Genomic DNA, 21,223 nt, shown 5'->3' on the forward strand with positions numbered 1-21,223 from the left:
GTTTCACATTCAACAATTTGTTGTTTTTCCTTAACACAAAAAAGTTATATTCATTTATATGCGTCACACAAATAATATTCAATCAGGTATGTATTTCACTACTAAACTAAGAATAGCATCCACAATTGCTTTCAGGTTAATATAGTTCAAAAATTAACTCATGCAGGTATTTTAGCACTACTCTAAGAAAATAAATTGTATATGATTACAATCACAAACGGGAATATCTAATTCCCAACAACAATTTTCCCAAACCAACAAATTAAGCATAATGTATTATTACCATAATTCCTCTCCACTTTTTCTTTTTCCTTTTTTTTTTTTTTTTTTCCCTAACAGTGTGTCATTCGCGGTGATATGAGTTCACTGATATTGTAATTGACAACTCATAACATTGTCGTTATGCCATTATCTTAATTCTACTGTATTCATTTGCAACATCACTTGATTTAATCTTTTAATCTCAGTATTTATGTCGCCATAAAAGTCTTCCTTTTCTGGTTCCACATTTCTTTCCTCATTTGTCACTTCATGCGTTATCATCGTGTTGTTGGTTACCTTATTCAAACACACCGTCACTAAGGCTTTCAAGCAAGCCACCACTAAAACAATTGCCAATATAACTACTAAACCAACAAACAAATATTGGAGTATCTTAGCTACCACCCCTCCAAATGTGTTTCCCAACCATGCAACCCTTTTATATAATCGTGGTATCTTGCTCCCTCTTGTCCCACCTGTAGCCATCTGTAAAACATGTGAGCTACCCCTTGTATATGTTCATACCTATAACATAATTATATGTCAATGACATTCAACATTGTATACCAAACTAACAAGCTTCCTAAAAGGTAAATAAAGAAAATCCCTTAATATGTAACATAAATCAGATTATTTGTCTTACCCTGATCCCCCTATCTCCCGGGGTCGAACTAAATCCCCTAATCATGAGTGTAGTTGTGATACATTATCCCTCATGTTGCGCTAATATCAGTAGATAATGGCAAATGTCATGTAGGCAAATAAATGTCACTATCTTCCCTAATTCAAGTAGGAATATTAAATGTTGAAATTGTAATGTTTATCAATGCAAGGGGTGTTAAAATGTAATTCAAATGAATGTATATCAGGACTATCATTTATCCGCCACTGAATGTTCTGCTGGGCTGCTAGGTGCAGCCTCATTTTCTGTGGGATCGTCCACCTTAGCCCCATGTGCTTGCTTGCAATGAGAGGCATGAATCCAACTTTCTATTTTGGGTCCATATTTGTTTCTATTCTTATCAATCTCCTATGGTTTATCAATTCGTTCCAAGATACCGCAACCAAAGGTTTTAACCAAGGCTCTACCAAACTATTTCCAATGTGAACAAAAAATGCCAGTGAAACAATGATTCGAGGAATTAACTTCAAGGGGTCAATAAATTTATTCTATCACCAGATCTAATTTTCCCATCCAATAGTTTGCCTTGCCACATGTCATATTATAACACTTTAATAAACCTTCGAAAAATGTTTCCCATCTCAACAAATTTCCTTTTTTACAAATAGCCATGTGTAACTTACGTATTTAACTACAATTTCCTCTCAATTTGTTTGGCCTAACTGGCCGCAAAAGTGGCTGCCAGCATGCAGTACCGTTTTTTATCTACCAAGGAAGTGCTCGTCCACACAAGACCTCTACCAAAATGTTGTTTGTAAAAACAAATCTGGGATTTCTGATTACATGGATGCACACTCTCAGGACATTTTCAGGCTGCTGTTAACAATCCACTACGATAAATTAATTCCTTTACCCACAATCAAATAATTAGTACAAATTGAGGATATTATCCCTATCACATTCTTTTATAGATTCATGATGTTGGATCTAATTTTTTCCCTAATTTTCCACTGCTGTAAGGAAGAACAATAGCTCTCATAAGTCTTAGTAATATCGTACTTAATTTACCCAGCATCGAATAATTTATTTACTATCCTTTCTCATCTGTTAACCAGTGACTTTGTTTGAACTCCAGAACCAAAAACTCACAATAGTTCAAACCAGCAAAATTTTCTTTACTATTTTCCCATATCATCTATGCCTAAAACACATCCATACATACAGCACAATTTATATGCTGATAAAATTCAAGTTTATATATATAAAAATCCATGAGCAGAGTACTCTGGGAAGTCAGTGTAAGACCTCTCCAAAATTTGGCTAATTTTGTACTCCCACATTTTTATGAAGCTCATATCCATAAATAGCTTTGATTCTCATATAAATTCGATCACAATGGAATCCCAAGATTACTCCCAATTTTTTACTATTAATGAATAGCTGCTCATAACTCAGCAAATCAAATCTTTATTCTCCATCTCCCTTGACAAAAGTGATAATTTTCATAATCAAATTATATTTCTATTTTTTTTATTTTACGAATTCTCTCGATATGCGATCCCATCCCCATGGAACTATCTATTTTTTCAGACAAGGCACACTGTCGGTGTCAACAATCTTGTAAGATTGATACACAAAAAACAAAAAACACTGACACACCAAAATACCCACACACACATGCATTATGCGTATTTGTTTGCGTTGGAACCCTTATTTACAGATCCGGATGGGTGTCAACTTTATTTCAATTTCTCAAAATTTGTCCTTCAATTTTATAAGCGCTAATACACAAATGGACCAAAAAGTTTATTCTTAGAAAACCCCTATGACGTCACATTGACATTACCCTTTCAGTTCCCACAATAATTTATCCAAATTTGACTACCCACCCATTTGTATGTCAGTCGACCACTGACCTATCAATCGTGTGGAACAATAGTCCGAAATTCCCACCTGATCATGATGTGACTCTTGTCACTTGGTTTGTCAAAACAAACAAAAAAAAAATTGCAAAGCAATTGTTCCAAACTTTGTAAATTTAAAATTTTGTGCCCAACATAAAAGATCCAATTTCGGCATTTGATCAATTAATTATCAATTTGCTTACAAGCAAAAGAAAAAATGAATAATTCTTGCTCCGAAAACTTTTCAGACCCAAGAATCATCGACAGTTATTCATGTTTGTCCAGTAATCTAATTTGTTGAGGCCAATCGTCATTTGGGATTTGTCGCAATGAAGGCCTAATCATTGTCTGAGGTATCGGTCAGCACTGGTACCCTTGATCTTGGTTTACCCTATGAACTTGTCTTCCTTTTGGTATACGGACATCCTCTTTTCCAATGTCCCATCCGTCCACACTTGAAACACCGGTTTCTGTCGTTGCCTGGTCTGTGCACCTGTGCACTTGTATTGCTGGGCTGCATCTCTACATCCCTGAGTTGCCACTGCAATCTCTCGTTATCTCCTGAAACACAAAAAAATTATCTGTACCGTCCTTTTTGGGGAGACAACTGGAAATCAGATGGGACAACTGTCACTTTCATTCCTAATTTCGAGGGCAGTTGTGCATTTGTCTCCTCCACTGTATCCTGTATCCTTTTTATTTTAAGTTCTAGATCCGTTATCCGTTCTTGCTGTTCCCGTTGTCTGGATTCACCATCCCAAAGATGGAATGCAAGCCAGTCTACCGTTAGATTCTGTCTCTTCCTGGCTTTCAATCTTTGTTCCAATCTTTCCAATCGACTTCGCTCAAATGTACCATCTCTTGGAAACTCCTCATCATGTCCCTTTGTCCACAAATACCAATTCTCGACCTGCCTTATAGCTTCAGCACCATAACGGTCGTACATATGATGTGTACAAGTACCTTTTTGTGGAATCTCTGGTTGTCCTTGTGTATTCTTGCAGGCTCCATTTCCCATTCTGCCTTTTATCAAAGTAGCGTTGGATGTGTTGTAGTTTGTTCCTCTAAAGCTTCACTCGTACCTCCAGGAAGGATCTCTCCACCTGTTCAAACGGTGATTTCCAGAGAATCTCTCTCACCTGTGGCTTTTGCACAATCCAATCTCACAGATCAGTATTTGCAGATGAGCCAGAGGGTCAGTATGAAATGGGTGAATCCTCAGGTGTCCGCTCTGTTGAAGGGGAAATCATACAATGGTAACCGCACATATATATCTATATATAAACTCACCACCTTGCTCAATTTTCCAAGGTTGTCTTCACATTGATAATATCTCACAAAGATATTAAAGCTTCTTTCTTGAGACCGCATTTTCATCAATCAAACGATCAATATATTCAATTTAATTTATTCAATTCAATTTATCCAGTTAAATTTATTCAATTAAATTCAATCAATTAGATTCAATCAATCAACAATTCAATCAATTATTCAATTTCAATTAATTCATCAATATTCATCAATAAATCAAATTAATCATTTTGGATGACTCCTTGCATAAGTCCTTTCCCCAATGATGTCAGGACAGGTCCATCCATTGACTGAGATCGAATCTCATCGGTCGTCACCTCTGGTTCATACCTCATGTCAATTGATGAATCACCGTTCTGTCCTAGGGTCATATCTGACATATTTCCCCATTTTGCCTGGTCTCCACAAATTTTCTTTGCAACCACTAAAGGCAACTCATCCTTCATTCGTGAGACAGCCAACATGGATGGCAGATATTAAAGTTCATTGGGAAAAATATCTCATCATTTTTCTTTTAACAGTACCCAAAATCTCTTGGCAATATAAATTTCGTAAAACTCCTGAAATAAGACTGTAAAATTCCTTCAATCATGCTAAATTTTGAAACTCCATCGCTTGTAATACCCAATTTATCCCATAGGGCTTGAAAGTTCTTTTCCAAGTTCGTGCAATCATTCTGCATTTGAACCCTATGATATCATTCATAATAATCATCATGATTTTATAGTCATGGTCCTATCATAATCATCTATTTAAAACGAACATTTCCTTTATCACCACAGCTATGTGGTATAATCAACAATAGAATAAAACTGTACATAGCAACAGGCTACCTCATGGCCACTTAGTATACCTATTGACAATAAGTCATAACAATATCGAATAATCATTGAACAATTAAAAAATCGCTTCTACTGCTCCAGCCGCAGCATTCGTCATTTTGTCTGCTCATCTGCGTGACCAAAACGAAATAAAGGGAGCTCAACCATTACACAGCGCTTTTAATGGCGCATGCCATAGGAACTCAACGCCATTTCGACTCGGCCAGAAAAACGAGCAAATTTTGCAGGATGTTAACTGGAATTAGTCGTGAAAATATATCCAAAATACACAAAAATACCCACCCACAAAAATAAACAACAAAACCCAAACAAACCCAAGGTCGACCATATTACACAATTAAATTACACATTAAATTATTCATTAAATTACTCATTAAATTACTCATTAAATTAACTTACATAGTTTCAGCATTGTATTGATTGCTGAAATGTTCATGGGTTTAAACACACCTTAAAAGAGGTATGCTTTGTGGTGTTGCCCACCTACCACGTTTAATTAAATTACATCATTTCAGCATCGTATTGATTGCTGAAATGTTCATGGGTTTGAACACACCTTAAAAGAGGTATGCTTTGTGGTGTTGCCCACCTACCACGTTTAATTAAATTACATCATTTCAGCATCGTATTGATTGCTGAAATGTTCATGGGTTTGAACACACCTTAAAAGAGGTATGCTTTGTGGTGTTGCCCACCTACCACGTTTAATTAAATTACATCATTTCAGCATCGTATTGATTGCTGAAATGTTCATGGGTTTGAACACACCTTAAAAGAGGTATGCTTTGTGGTGTTGCCCACCTACCACGTTTAATTAAATTACATCATTTCAGCATCGTATTGATTGCTGAAATGTTCATGGGTTTGAACACACCTTAAAAGAGGTATGCTTTGTGGTGTTGCCCACCTACCACGTTTAATTAAATTACATCATTTCAGCATCGTATTGATTGCTGAAATGTTCATGGGTTTAAACACACCTTAAAAGAGGTATGCTTTGTGGTGTTGCCCACCTACCACGTTGAATTAAATTACATCATTTCAATTAAAAAAAACATCGCTTCTACTGCTCCAGCCGCAGCATTCGTCACTTTGTCTGCTCATCCGCATGACCAAAACGAAATAAAGGGAGCTCAACCATTACACAGCGCTTTTAATGGCGCATGCCATAGGAACTCAACGCAATTTCGACTCGGCCAGAAAAACGAGCAAATTTTGCAGGATGTTAACTGGAATTAGCCGTGAAAATATATACAAAATACACAAAAATACACACCCACACAAATAAACAACATTTATTCCGTTCAACAGAACAAACATTTCCTATATCATGACATGCATGTCTTCAAAATTATATGACCAAGAGAAAAAGTAAAACTAATTAAAACTGCGGGCAGTGATGATCCGGGGACCATACCGCTCCATCCTGATTGGACGGGTGCGTGCTAGAGTAGTTAACAACGACAGTCCAGATCCGATTGTTCAAAATTTCAACTCAATCGATCGAAAAATGAACGCAGGGATGCATTTTAAAGGTGCAGTGGCACTAACTGAGTTGCCACGACTATGGCCACGAAATTGCCAATATGGCCATCACAAAATATTTTCCTTAATCAATTGGCTCATAGCATAACCAATCTGCAAGTATTTCATCCGAAGATGTATCTCTGAGGAATTTTAATTAAATAAGTCATTTATAAATCAACGAGTTAATTTATTAAATGATTAATCAATAAATCAAAATTTTCCTTGACAGCCACATCACTTGGTCAGTGTCATGTCCAAATATCAGCTTCCTTACTCAAAAGGTGCCTGAGTTAATGTAATGTAATTACTGTAATAAGATTACTGCAATTACTGTAATGATTACTGTAATTACTGTAATTACCGGAACTGTAATTACTGTAATTACCTCAGGTAATTACTGTAATGTAATTACTGTAATGTAATAAGAAATGTAATTAATTAAATAAGTACTTCATTAATCGCTAATAATTAAATAACTCGTGAATTCTTATCCGATTTACTTAACATTTGAGTGTCCCCAAAACGTTGGAGCAAAACGTTGCAACAACGAAAGTGAAACGTTGTAGCGACGTTGTGGAAACGTTAGCAAAACCCAACATTTGAATGTTCCCAAAACGTTGGAGCAAAACGTTGCAACAACGAAAGTGAAACGTTGTGGTGACGTTGTGGAAACGTTAGCAAAACCCAACATTTGAATGTTCCCAAAACGTTGAAGCAAAACGTTGAAACGACGAAAGTGAAACATTGTAGCGACGTTGTGGAAACGTTTTACAACAACCTTATTTCAATGTTGCAGGAAAGTAATGTGAAAAAACGTTGAAACAACGTTGTGGATACGTCAGCAAAACCCAACATTTGAATGTTCCCAAAACGTTGGAGCAAAACGTTGCAACAACGAAAGTGAAACGTTGTAGCGACGTTGTGGAAACGTTTTACAACAACATTATTTCAATGTTGCAAACTTTACTTTACAACAACTTTTGTTGAAACTTTACAAAGTTACAACTTTACAAAGTTACAAAGTTACAAAGAAACGTTACCACAATTTTTACAATTCGAATGGGATTTATATATCCGTCAACTAATTCAATCAACAACTATTTTATTCAACATAGCCCAAAAGTCAACAACAATTTCAAAAATCCTTAATTTTCATCCGATTCACTTGACTTTTGAATGGGATTTATATATCAGTCAACTAATTCAACCCACAACTATTTTATTCAACATAGGCCAAAGTCAACAACAATTTCAAAAATCCTTAATTTTTCATCCGATTCACTTGACTTTTGAATGGGATTTATATATCAGTCAATTAGTTCAATCTACAACTTTTTATTCAACATAGCCCAAAGTCAACAACAATTTCAAAAAAACCTTAATTTTCATCCGATTCACTTGACTTTTGAATGGGATTTATATATCAGTCAATTAGTTCAACCCGCAACTATTTTATTCAACATAGGCCAAAAGTCAACAACAATTTCAAAAACATCCTTAATTTTCATCCGATTCACTTGACTTTTGAATGGGATTTATATATCAAGCACAGGGAGCAGGGGAAAAACACGAAAAAACAACAGCCCTGGCTTTGCTTCCTGGAAGCTTCCTGCAAAACGCTTTGCTTCTCGCAAAACGTCCGCCAATGGGAACTAGAGGGAGGGGAGGGAGAAGGAGAGGGAGCAAGAGACAGGTAGCCGAAATGGAAATGAGGGACAGTGAGGGAGTGTCGGTATGCAATTTTCATCCAATCGCCATCTTTCACAATAATTCTGGACCGGCATGAGATGGCGTTGTCTGTCATTAATTTATATTGTAATCAAACGAGTTTTAGACATGGCGGGAAAACTGAAAAAAATTATTTATTTATTTATTTAAAACGGGTGTACACGATTGTACACGTGTACGGACCTTACCGAACCTTACCGAACCGGCAAACAAATCGCCTCATGGTGCACTTCATGAGCCGATTTGCCTGCAGACCAGAGCAAGGCTCTTCACACCCAGCGTATAACGTACATATCCTCGCAAGCACACGAATAATAGAATCATTTAAAACGTTCCATCCGTGACTTTTACCTCGGACGGTCGTGACAAAAATACGTTTACACTCCTTGAATTACCTATGGAATGCAAGCCCCACACACACATCCTCCACCATGTTCAGAATTCGTATTTCATAATGGACGCCATGCTTACCTTGGCGACGTCCACTCGAAATCCAGCGGTGCCTCCAGATTGTCGTGGAAGTGTAGGTGAGACTCAAGACGCCAATGGTCGGAAACAGGTTTTACAAAAGGTCATGACTTTATTAACTGGTTGTTCACTTTCATTCCAATACCAAATAACTACCGTTTAACTCAATGGACCAGGTCACTCTATCCGCATGGTCCTTCTTGTTCGGCCGATGTTCCTCCGCCATTCCCGTTCTCCTTCCTCCCGTCGGGCAGAGGTTCTGATGATGAGTGCTCGTTCGTTCCTTCGGGCAGGGGTTATCGTGGCAAGTGCTCTCAAGTCAAGGAGATGTTCACTCTTTTATGGGCACCGCAGTATTAATCCTTCCTCCGCTAATTCTAATCCGTTCTCCGCAAACGTTACTCGGTCGCCTCACTGGCACCAGCTCGCTCCCCTCCTGCTGCGAGTTCCATTTACCAAACAATAGGGGGGTGCTCCAGCCTGGGGCTGTGACCAGGTGGACAAGAGATTACCATGTTCGTGCACATTCCTGACAGTCATTTACGAAATCGTCTATCTGCTTCGTTACCAGTCCCAATCAATGAGTTACCAGTCCCAATCAATGAGTTACATTTCCACAGGTGAAAAGACTGGGAAAAGCAGAGAACGAAAGTTATTGGAGCACAAACGACGGACCGCTGAGAGGAAAACAAAGCCTCAAGGTTGGACACTGTACAAGGCCTCAAAGGACATGACACGAATTAACACGATTTACTATACAGGTATGAAAGATTTGTACCGAAAATCTTCCTCGGGACACACGATACGTACAACACCATAAAATAAATACAGTTACAACGAAAATACAAATGGGAACAATTACTTAACTTCGATTTCGATGGAGAGCGTAGACAGCTGCGAATAAACGAAACCTCGCCGGCAAGACCGGAAGCCATGGACTTAGATGTGGCATGAAGTCCCTCTGTGTGGTGGACACCCCTTGAATGACAGCTTCAGCCACCTCTGGACTCATTCCTTCTGTACACCCATCCATGAACTTGCAGAAACCAAGAGGCACGCGAGATAGTCCATCCGCATCTGCGTTCGTTCGGCCTGGCCTGTACTTGACATCAAAGTTGAAGTCCGCCAATTCAGCAACCCATCTCTGTCCAGTGGCATTCAGCTTTGCTGTTGTGAGTACATATGTGAGTGGGTTGTTGTCTGTGTAGACAGTGAAGGAGGGCGCATGGTATAAGTAGTCCCTGAAGCGCTCACATATCGCCCATTTTAATGCCAGGAACTCTAACTTCCCCGAATGCAGGTTGTACTTCCTTTATCGCGGAGTGAGAGTTCTTGATCCAAAAGCTATGACCCGCAGTTTCCCCTCCTGACGTTGGTACAACACTGCTCCCAAGCCCTCCTGTGATGCATCACAGTGCAGCACAAATGACTGAACAAACCGAGAGTAACCTAAGACAGGTGAGCTGGTGAGGTGGCTGATTATCTGTTCCACTGCCTGTTGATGCTCTTCACTCCAGACAATAGGACATTTACTGGGCAACTGGCCTGTTTTTCTGGCGTCTTTATTTTCCTCCCCCCCCCCCCCCCTCCCTTTCTGTCTTTGACTGTAACTTTAGGTCAGGGGCTGCCAGTACATCATACAATGGCTTTGCGATACGTGAAAAGTTCTGTATGTAAGACCTGTAGTAGGGGAGGAAACCCAGGACCTTCCTCAGCTCCCCAACCGTGGCTGGCTTTCGGTTTTTCAATGCCTGAACTGGTGCAGTTTCTGCCGGGTCCATGGTGTAGCCCTCCTCTGACACCATCTTCCCCAGGAATCTCACTCTCCGCCTGAACATATCACATTTTTTGGGGGAGAGCTTCACCCCATGCTGTTGGTATCGCTGAAGTACCGTTCGAATGTGATGGACATGGTCCTCAAAGGTTTTACTGTGGACTAAATTTTCATCTAAGTATGGTAGGCAGACGTCGTCCCGAAGACCTCTTAGACACTCCTCCATTTTACGCTGGAACTCAGCCGGAGCAGAACTCAGGCCGAAGGGAATGCGAACCCACTCATATAGGCCCCAGGGGGTGATGAAGGCAGTGAGAGGCCTACTTTCTTCATCCACACTCCCCTGGTGGTATGCCTTCCCCTGGTCCAGTACAGAGAACCATGAACTTCCGCTCAGACCGTCTAACATATCTTGAATCCGCAGAATTGGATGGCGATCTGGAATGGACTTACGATTGAGTTCCCTATAATCACAGCAGAGACGCAGGGTCCCATCCTTCTTCCGTACACAAACAATGGGCGAGGAGTAGTGAGACATTGATGGTTTTATCCACCCGCGATTCAACATATCCTGCAGGTACTCCTTCACTTCCTTGTGCAGTGGTTTTTGGACTGAGAGGTACGTCCGCTAGACTGGTGTTGCATCTTTAAGGGTGATGTGCATTTTCAGTGATGGAATGAAACCAACATCTTCCTTATTTCTGGAAAAGGCACAGCACTCCTCTCGCAGCATCTTCTTCACCGTCACCTCTTGCTCGGTGGTTAGATCATCAAGGCTGACTGGTGGATCCCATGCCACTTCCCCACTGAACTGTTGGCCATTTGGTGCATTTGGTAGCACACCGGACATGTCCTCACCATTTATATGAGGTGTCATGGCTGGTGTCGGCGAGCTTGCCGTCATTTCAACTGGCCGCACAGCTGCTGGGTAGACGGTTTTCACTGGTTGCAGGTGTCCAAACATGGAGCATTTGACCACTGTGATGCTGTGTTTTGTCGTGTTCAGAACAGGGATGGCTGTCTTTGGACTGTTGCCTGGGTGAAACGTCACCAGTATTTCTCCAACTTCTAGCCCTTCCATCTCTTGCAGCCCCTCAGCTGGGGCAAATAGCATTGTTACTTTTTCTTCCAGCTTCCCAGAATGTGCACGACATTGAATGGTGAACATCTGACCTGGTGGGATGCTGATCGGTAATCGACCTGTCCGCACTTGCCACCCATCGCCCTCGTAGGGCCTCACCTGTTTGAGCTGGATGAACGTTTCTGCTGTTCTGGCATCCAAGGAGAAGGCATGTCTCACTGTTTCTACTGCTATCTGCCTTGGTGGTGCCCCATCTGATCCAATTAGCAGTTCTTCAATCACATTGTATCCAATTATGGGTTCTTGTGCTACATTCGGATCACTTGACACCAGCATTGAGATCCGCAGCTTTTTTTTTAGACTTTCTGTGCTGTGGAGCTGGAAATCCACTTCAACCCACCCCAGAAAGGTGATTTCTGACCTATTAGCAGCAACACCCACAACAGTGCCAGGTCCTAACAATTCCTCCACTGGTCTCACCGGTATCTGTGACAGGAATGTTCTCCTCCAGTCTTCATTCAACAAGCTGGCTTGGGCGCCTGTGTCCCAAAGAGCTGTAGTGTTCACATTATCCAGAGTGCAGCGAACAAGGCATCTCCTTCCGATGAGGCTCACTAACTTGGCATTTGGCTTGGCGTTGAGACCCGCAGTTCCTCGTTCTCCTGTATCTTTCAGCCGGGCTGTTTTTTCGAATGATGAATCCAGTCCTATCTGATTTATCGGCACAGGTTGTCTTACTCTGTCTCTTTGGCCACCATTGACTTCTCCCCTTGTACTACCAAGCTTTCCACTCTTCTTCTGTGGTGTGCCTCTGTGCCTCTTGGGTCACTGTTCGCCCCTTTACAGTGGCCCCTGCCCGTTTCCCGGGATCTGGCGGGGAGCCCGACACCCCCGGGACAGATGCCCGCCTTGACCACACCTGAAACAGTGGTCACAGATCTCTCCCCTTCCTGCTTCCCGACAGACTTGGCACCCTCGCTCAGAAGGCCATCGTCTTCCCGGCTGGCTGTTCATTCCCATTGAGGCTATCAGCATCTCCCTGATCTCCTTCATTTCCACTTTAAACTCCTGTACTATTGCTTGCATTTTTTCTGGTCCGAATTCTGTTTCCCTCTTCTCAGATTTTTCCTTGTTGTGTGTTGCACCTTGAGGCTTTTCCATCTGATGTGCTGTCTTGGGGATAGTCTTTGCACCGTGGAGGTCTTCATCTGTCTTGTCATCCACCTCGGTCTGGATTTCTGTCAGCTTTACTGCTTTGAGGTTGGTGTGATTTCTCAGTTTCTGTTGTCTCTCCTGTTCCCAGCTAGCTGCTTCACCCATCTTTTCAATTAGTAGTTCATCTGTCGAGTTCAGGTTCAGGACACAAGCTGGTGGATCCTGGAGTGAATATTGAGAAACTAAAATGCGTTGATCACGGAAAGCCAATCCAACTTTTCTGTAAGCACGATGCGAGCTTGATGTGCGTCATGCGCACGTGTGGACAACATCAGAACCACAAAGTTGTTGATGTTGAGATTGCTCATGCTGAACTAAAGGATCTTGTGGCTGCAAAGTATCCTCATGTATCAGTCAATGCAGAGCGTTGCATCCCAACTAAAGCAGGTTCAGGAAGAGGAACAGAAAACAGAGGTTTCAATTATTGAATTCTGCTTCACACCCCAAGGAGATGGCGTCTTCTTCTTCCTCTGAAATTGGACATAGTTTGGAGAAACTCACATGGCCAGTGTACTTTAACCTCTACAAGGATCCCATTGCTTTGCCATGCGGACACTCCTTTTGTCGTGCGTGTCTGGAGCAGCATTTCCCAACCTGGGGGAAATTTCCCCCTGGGGGAAAATTTTAGGATTCCAGGGGGGAAACATAGGTTTGTATGTATGTGTAGGAGTGTGTGGGTGTGTGTGTGTTGCTCTATTATTATGTTATTAGTCCCCTACCGGTGTACACCGGAGGGGACTATAGGTTTGCACGCCGTCCCTCCGTCTGTCAGTCCGTCACGCAAAGAACAGTTTTCCGGACTTTTTTTCTAAACGCTTAAGGCTAATGATTTCAAACTTGGCACATGGTTTCCTCATGATAAGGTACAAGTCAAGTTCGAACTTCACGACGTTTCGATCATTTTTAACAAAGTTATGGCACTTTGAACTTTGGTAATTCTGATGATCCTTAACTCAGTGCCATTTTAAGTTTTAATTTCCTTTAAAAACCAATTTCTCTGCAATAATAGGACCGATTGAGATAAAATTTTCACCATATGATGCTCGGTCTGTAGAATATTTTAATGGTAATTATGACGTCACAGGTCACGTGGTTCGGTCGCCATATTGTTTTTCGTGAAAACACGAAAACCCATTTTTCTCTGCAACGGCTGAATAGATCGAGGCCAAACTTTGCAGGCAGAATCGCATACGCATGACGAACAAAAAAAGTCAGCGAGCATGACGTCATGCATCACATGGCTTCAGAGTTATGACGTTTTTTTTTTTTTTTTTTTTTTTTTTTTGTATACAAGATCGAGGCTCGTGAAAGAGCGAACATTAATCACACAGAAAGACAAACCGACACATAAAACATATAACATCGGGAGCGGTAGACAAGATGGGGAGAGAGGGGGAAGGACACAAACACAACATTTGAGAGCAGGGACCGAGAGACATGGAGACATCGAGTTGTCGACCACTCGACAAGCATGTTGTCGACAAGCATGAACCTTTAAAACCGAGCTCCTCCCTCATTTTTGATCCAATCGAGGGGAAACTTCACAGATCTGTTCAGCACTAAAATGTCTTTTTGGAATTTGCGATAGGGCGCGTGGTTTGGCAGATATCGTTAATTAAACGAATTTTTTTTTTTTTTTAAAGGATATCTCTTGTTTATTCTCGAGTTCTCTTCAAGCCGCACTGCACGTCCTCAGCCTCGTCTCGCGAACGTCAACAGCGCGACACAGCGCGCACTTTCCGGAGGGGCGGAGCCAAGCTGAGCAACATATACAGACTTGGCATTTAATATGGAATTTTTTTTTTTTTCTTGACTTGGGTTTACTTTCTGAACTCGGTATATCAATCTGGTGAGTTTCTTTTACGCTTCGGTGATTTCTTTGTTAAAAGAACCATGTCACTGATTGTCTGTCGCAGCAAGAAGTCAATAACAGGATTATATCACAGGTGGCGTGACAAAATGTACGGACAGGTACATTTGACGATTGGCTTCACAATCGGGTATATAAGAGTTGTTGCGTTCTGTATTAGTGGAAAACAACTGCTGCATGTCTACAAACGTTATTGCCGCTACCCCTGGAGATGGTCCGTCAACTCGACAATGCTGTTTGTCATTTAGTGGTGGCTTTACGAAATTCCGGCATGAAACAGCGTGCTATTGCTCGGCAGTATGGCATCACTCAAGGTCAGGTGTCAAAGATCCTGAAACGAAATGCTCAGAGGGGTTTCCCTACTCCAATACCGAGCTCAGGACGTCCCCGCAGGACCACAAGGAGGGATGATCGCCAGCTGCACCGGTTAGTCCGCAATGGCCGTACCAAATCAGCTAATCGGCTTAGGGCTGAGTGGCAGCAATTGACAAATGTGCCTGTATCCAGAAGGCTAGTCAACCAACGACTGGTTCAAGCAGGCTATCGTGCCAGGCGTCCCCTGAGAAAGCCACGTCTGACCAGACAACACCACCAGCGCCGATTGCAGTGGGCCAGAGAGCACCGTCAATGGCAGCCAGGACACTGGAATCACGTGATCTTCAGTGACAAGTCTAGATTTCTGGTCTATCGTCAATATGGCCGCGTCCGAGTGCGCAGACAAGTGCATGAAGCCTACAACGAAGATTGTATATTGCCAAGAGTCCAAGCTGGAGGTGGTGGGGTGACCGTTTGGGCTGCTTTTCATGCAGGGGGCAAAACTGACCTGGTTGTTCTGAATGGAAACCTGAACCAGTTCAAGCACAGGGTCATTCTGGAAGAAACATTGCTTCCATTTGTTCGTGCAGCCGTTCGAGGAAACTTTGTCTTCCAAGATGACAATGCACGGCCTCATCGTGCTCGCATGATCCAACACTTTCTTGCTGACCGTGGTGTAGAGCATATGGAGTGGCCTGCCATGTCCCCGGATATTAATCCGATAGCTAACTTGTGGGCAGAATTAACGCGTCAAATCGACATCTTGGACCAGCAGCCTGCCTCTGTGCATGAATTGCAGCAGGCTATTGTCACTGCATGGCAAGCGATTCCTGTCCAAACCTTGGCAAATCTCGTGAACAGCATGCCTCAACGTGTACGTGCTCTCCTGAATGCTCGTGGGGGTTACACAAAGTACTGAACTGTAATTTTACTGTCCGTAATCCCAGTCGTAATTTAACTTTTGTTTTTGTTAAAAAAAAATTTTGGCTAATGTGCAAAATAAAGAGATACTTCTGGAAAACGCACAGAAGTTTAACACAGTACTGTCCGTGAATTGAGTTCGATATCAGTTTATATCACTTTCAAGGATCAATTTATTTGCTTTGAAATGTCAAATGTGGTTTTTGTTTCTTTTAAAGGTCACATTAACAAAATCTAGAATAATTTCAACATAATTCCAATGAACTTTTGGTTCTAAGTCATCTTGAAAAGTAAGTTCACCCCCACAAAAAAAATATTCCATATTAAATGCCAAGTCTGTATATACACATCGATCATTGATCGTGAACCGAAAAATATTATAAATTACTGATGGTTTCAGAGTTATGACGTTTTTAAGCATGAACCTTTAAAACCGAGCCCCTCCCTCATTTTTGATCCAAGCGAGGGGAAACTCCACAAATCTGTTCAGCATGTCAGTCTACGAAAATGTCCTTTTGGAATTTGCGATAGGGCACGTGTTTTGGCAGACATCGTTAATTAAACGAAAATATTTTTTAAAAATGGATATCTCTTGAATCGCTAGTACCTCAGACCGTGAGTTGGTAATAATTTATATAATTCGCACAGTGCAATACGTCCAGGCGTCCGCTCCATGGAGCGAGCTTGCGGGCTTATCAACGAGGCGAGGCGTGACACACGTGTCTCAGCATACCTCAGATCAAGTTTGAAAACCATCATCAACCGTGCATAAATTTGCATATTCGATCATTTTTGACAAAGTTATGGCACTTTGAACTTTGGTAGGGGACATGTATTGCAGCGCAATACTCAGAATGCTTGTTTATTATGTTATTTATGTTATTAAGTGAATAAATTTTGTGTTTTGGCTACTTTTTTCCTTGTTCATATATATACTGAAACGCAAAAGAAACTTACCACCTTTGAAACCTTTAAATATCAACAATAACACTGCGTGTAGTAAATGTGTGAACTTATTTGTGGACAATAGTGTCCTCACTGTCAGACAAAACGGTCACGGATGGTCACTTGAACCTTCAATGGTCACTTCATAGCACAGCTGTTGAACAGCCGTTTTGACTGTCAGTGATTAGCCAAGGGGTACGGGATGATTTTAATGAGCCGCACGTGATGTCTTGATATTGGCTTAAAAAAGGCCAGTGCAAAATGGGCATTTTGACCAAAAAATTTGACCATTTTGACCAACTTCAAAAAGACCGAAAACGCAAAAGAAACTTATCACTTGTTTGAAATGTAATAAAATTGTAACAGTTCAAAATAAAACAAACCAACAATTGCTTATTGAAACATTGGCATTTTATTGATGACATGTCAAGTTTTTGACCAAGATACACCATCTCATCAGTTTGTTCTACAGTACAGAACAGCACAGGGTGCAATGTCAGTCCCCTTTCAATAGCGTGTGTGGCCACCATTGTTTTGGATACAGGCAGTGCATCATCGGCGTATACTGCCTACCAGTCTTTGGATGGATTGCTGCTGGATTCTGTCCCACTCAGTCCTCAATGTCTGAAGCAGCTCTGCACGTGTCCTGGCCCTGCCAACTACGCGTCTCCCAAGCTCATCCCACAGGTGCTCTATGTGATTCAGGTCAGGGGAGAGCGCAGGCCACTGCATGGTGTTAATGTTCTCGCCTTGGAGAAATGCAGTGGTAAAGCGAGCAGCATGGGGACGAGCGTTGTCATGCTGAAAGGTTCTCAGTTCTGGGTGGTCTAGCAGGAATGGCAGCAGATGAGGTCGCAGGATGTTATCCACATACCGCTGGGTGTTAAGATTCCCATCCACAACCACCAGTGGCGTCCTGTACCGGCCTGATATGGCGGCCCACACCATCACACTTGGGCCACCCCACCTGTTGGCTTGACGCACGCAACAATCGGCATATCGCTCGCCAGTTCTTCTCCAGACACGCTCACGCCCATCAGGACTGTCCACACAGAACCTTGACTCATCCCTGAAAGCGACCTCGTTCCACTGCGCCAAGGTCCACCGGTGATGCTGCTGGCACCATCTCTGTCGGTTGCGGCAATGGGCAGCCGTTATCACGGGGCCTCTGTATGGTCTTCTGGCAGTCAGACCATAGTCATGCAGTCGTCTTCGTGCAGTATCATTGGAGATCCGTGGGTTTGCACGCCCCGGAGTTTCTGCCGCAGTGCGGGATGCTGGACGGAATCGATTTTGACTTCGGACCATCTGCCTGTCCTGCCTTGCAGTGGTGACTCTTGGCCTCCCTGATCGAGGTCTGTCATCTGCAGAGTTGTGGAGGGTGTCTCTGACCACCAGGGCCGATATCGTCTGGTGTGAACAGCCAAGGCGATGTGCCACCTCACGGTAGCTCAGTCCGCCTTGCAGCATGCCCAGGGCACGCTGCCGTTGATCCCTTGACAATCGTGGCATGTTGATTGAAATGCCCATTTTGCACTGGCCTTTTTAAAGCCAATATCAAGACATCACGTGCAGCTCATTAAAATCATCCCGTACCCCTTGGCTAATCACTGACAGTCAAAACGGCTGTTCAACAGCTGTGCTATGAAGTGACCATTGAAGGTTCAAGTGACCATCCGTGACCATTTTGTCTGACAGTGAGGACACTATTGTCCACAACTAAGTTCACACATTTACTACACGCAGTGTTATTGTTGATATTTAAAGGTTTCAAAGGTGGTAAGTTTCTTTTGCGTTTTCGGTCTTTTTGAAGTTGGTCAAAATGGTCAAATTTTTCGGTCAAAATGCCCATTTTGCACTGGCCTTTTTAAAGCCAATATCAAGACATCACGTGCAGCTCATTAAAATCATCCCGTACCCCTTGGCTAATCACTGACAGTCAAAACGGCTGTTCAACAGCTGTGCTATGAAGTGACCATTGAAGGTTCAAGTGACCATCCGTGACCGTTTTGTCTGACAGTGAGGACACTATTGTCCACAAATAAGTTCACACATTTACTACACGCAGTGTTATTGTTGATATTTAAAGGTTTCAAAGGTGGTAAGTTTCTTTTGCGTTTTCGGTCTTTTTGAAGTTGGTCAAAATGGTCAAATGTTTCGGTCAAAATGCCCATTTTGCACTGGCCTTTTTAAAGCCAATATCAAGACATCACGTGCAGCTCATTAAAATCATCCCGTACCCCTTGGCTAATCACTGACAGTCAAAACGGCTGTTCAACAGCTGTGCTATGAAGTGACCATTGAAGGTTCAAGTGACCATCCATGACCGTTTTGTCTGACAGTGAGGACACTATTGTCCACAAATAAGTTCACACATTTACTACACGCAGTGTTATTGTTGATATTTAAAGGTTTCAAATGTGGTAAGTTTCTTTTGCGTTTCAGTATATATATACACAAAGAATTAAGTTAAGCACCCCCCCGTTTTTTTACAACCTCGCACATTACAAGTTTGTTGTCGTCAAAACAGTGTAATATACCCATGATATTGCTATATTTTCTGGAGAAGTGATATTATGGTCACATAAAAACATAACAATCATGCCGTTTTCAATATTTTATTCTGAATAATTTAAGGTGAAATTTTTTGGGAATTTTAGGCATATTTTCACCTCAATTTAAGTATGGAGCTATAGGTCCATCACGGACAGTGTGGATGACGTTTATGTTTTCTAACGTACAGTCATTGTTCTGAGAAGACCTCTAGCGATCTTTGCGTCAATAACGTGTGTAGGACCCACGTGATCGGATGGAGCAAGGTGCTGTGACAACCATCCCCTGGCCTGCGTACAGTCCTGACCTGAACCCCCTCGAGCACGTTTGGGACATGTTGGGACGACAAATTGCGAAGATGGTCCCTCCAATAGCCAATCTGGATGAATTGGAACGTGCATTACATCGGGAATGGAACAACCTGCCACAGCAACGCATACGACGGCTTACAGGGTCTATGAGACGTAGGGTTGAGTCAGTGATCCGATGACGTGGGTCCTACACACGTTATTGACGCAAAGATCGCTAGAGGTCTTCTCAGAACAATGACTGTACGTTAGAAAACATAAACGTCATCCACACTGTCCGTGATGGACCTATAGCTCCATACTTAAATTGAGGTGAAAATATGCCTAAAATTCCCAAAAAATTTCACCTTAAATTATTCAGAATAAAATATTGAAAACGGCATGATTGTTATGTTTTTATGTGACCATAATATCACTTCTCCAGAAAATATAGCAATATCATGGGTATATTACACTGTTTTGACGACAACAAACTTGTAATGTGCGAGGTTGTAAAAAAACGGGGGGGTGCTTAACTTAATTCTTTGTGTATATATATGGGGGGAAATCCGGACGGTTGAACTGGTTGAAGGGGGAAACGACAGAAAAAAGGTTTGGAACCACTGGTCTCGAGACATTCTGGGAGAACGGGGAAGAAGACACAGGTTGTCTTTGTCCAAATTGTCGTGAGGTTTTTCAACAAAAACCAAAACTCAGGAAGAATGTGATCATTGTCAACTTCGTGGAAAATATTCAGTGTAAAAAGAGAAAGGTTAGTTTGGGGGTTGACGTCCAAGATAAAGAACTTGGAGATGTGAAAGCAGAGGGCTCTGAGAGTTACTGTCAGCATTGTTTTCAAGATGCAGTCAAAAGATGTGTACATTGTGAGATCCTCTGCATCTGCTGTGAGCAACACCTGAAGCCTCATAAAAATAAAAGGCATATGAGGATCCATACAGGAGAGCAACCTCACAAATGCTCGATATGTGATAAAGGTTTCTCTTGAAAAGGCCATTTTAAATTACATATGAGGATCCATACAGGAGAGTGACCCGCACAAATGCTCGATTTGTGACAAAGGTTTCTCTCATTACTGCGATTTGAAAAGGCATATGAGGATCCATACAGGAGAGCGACCCTCACAAATGCTCGATATGTGATAAAGGGTTCTCTCAAAAAGGCGATTTGAAAAGGCATATGAGGATCCATACAGGAGAGCAACCTCACAAATGCTCGATATGTGATAAAGGTTTCTCTCAAAAAGGCGATTTGAAAAGGCATATGAGGATCCATACAGGAGAGCGACCCTCACAAATGCTCGATATGTGATAAAGGTTTCTCTCAAAAAGGCGATTTGAAAAGGCATATGAGGATCCATACAGGAGAGCGACTCACAAATGCTCGATATGTGATAAAGGTTTCTCTCGAAAAGGCGATTTGAAATTACATATGAAGATCCATACAGGAGAGCGACCCCACAAATGCTCGATATGTGATAAACGTTTCTCTCATTGCGGCGATTTGAAAAGGCATATGAGGATCCATACAGGAGAGCGACCGCACAAATGCTCGATATGTGATAAAGGTTTCTCTCGAAAA

General features: G+C 41.9%; 1 protein-coding gene across 1 annotated transcript in view; it reads right to left on the bottom strand.

The window, feature by feature from the left end:
- Positions 1-21,223, bottom strand: part of LOC144892401 (uncharacterized) — a 269,427-nt gene that overhangs the window by 90,596 nt on the left and 157,608 nt on the right. The window lies entirely within an intron of this gene.

The sequence above is a fragment of the Myxine glutinosa genome, chromosome 5 (genome assembly GCF_964187855.1).
Source record: "Myxine glutinosa chromosome 5, kmMyxGlut1.1, whole genome shotgun sequence".
NCBI lineage: Eukaryota > Metazoa > Chordata > Myxini > Myxiniformes > Myxinidae > Myxine > Myxine glutinosa.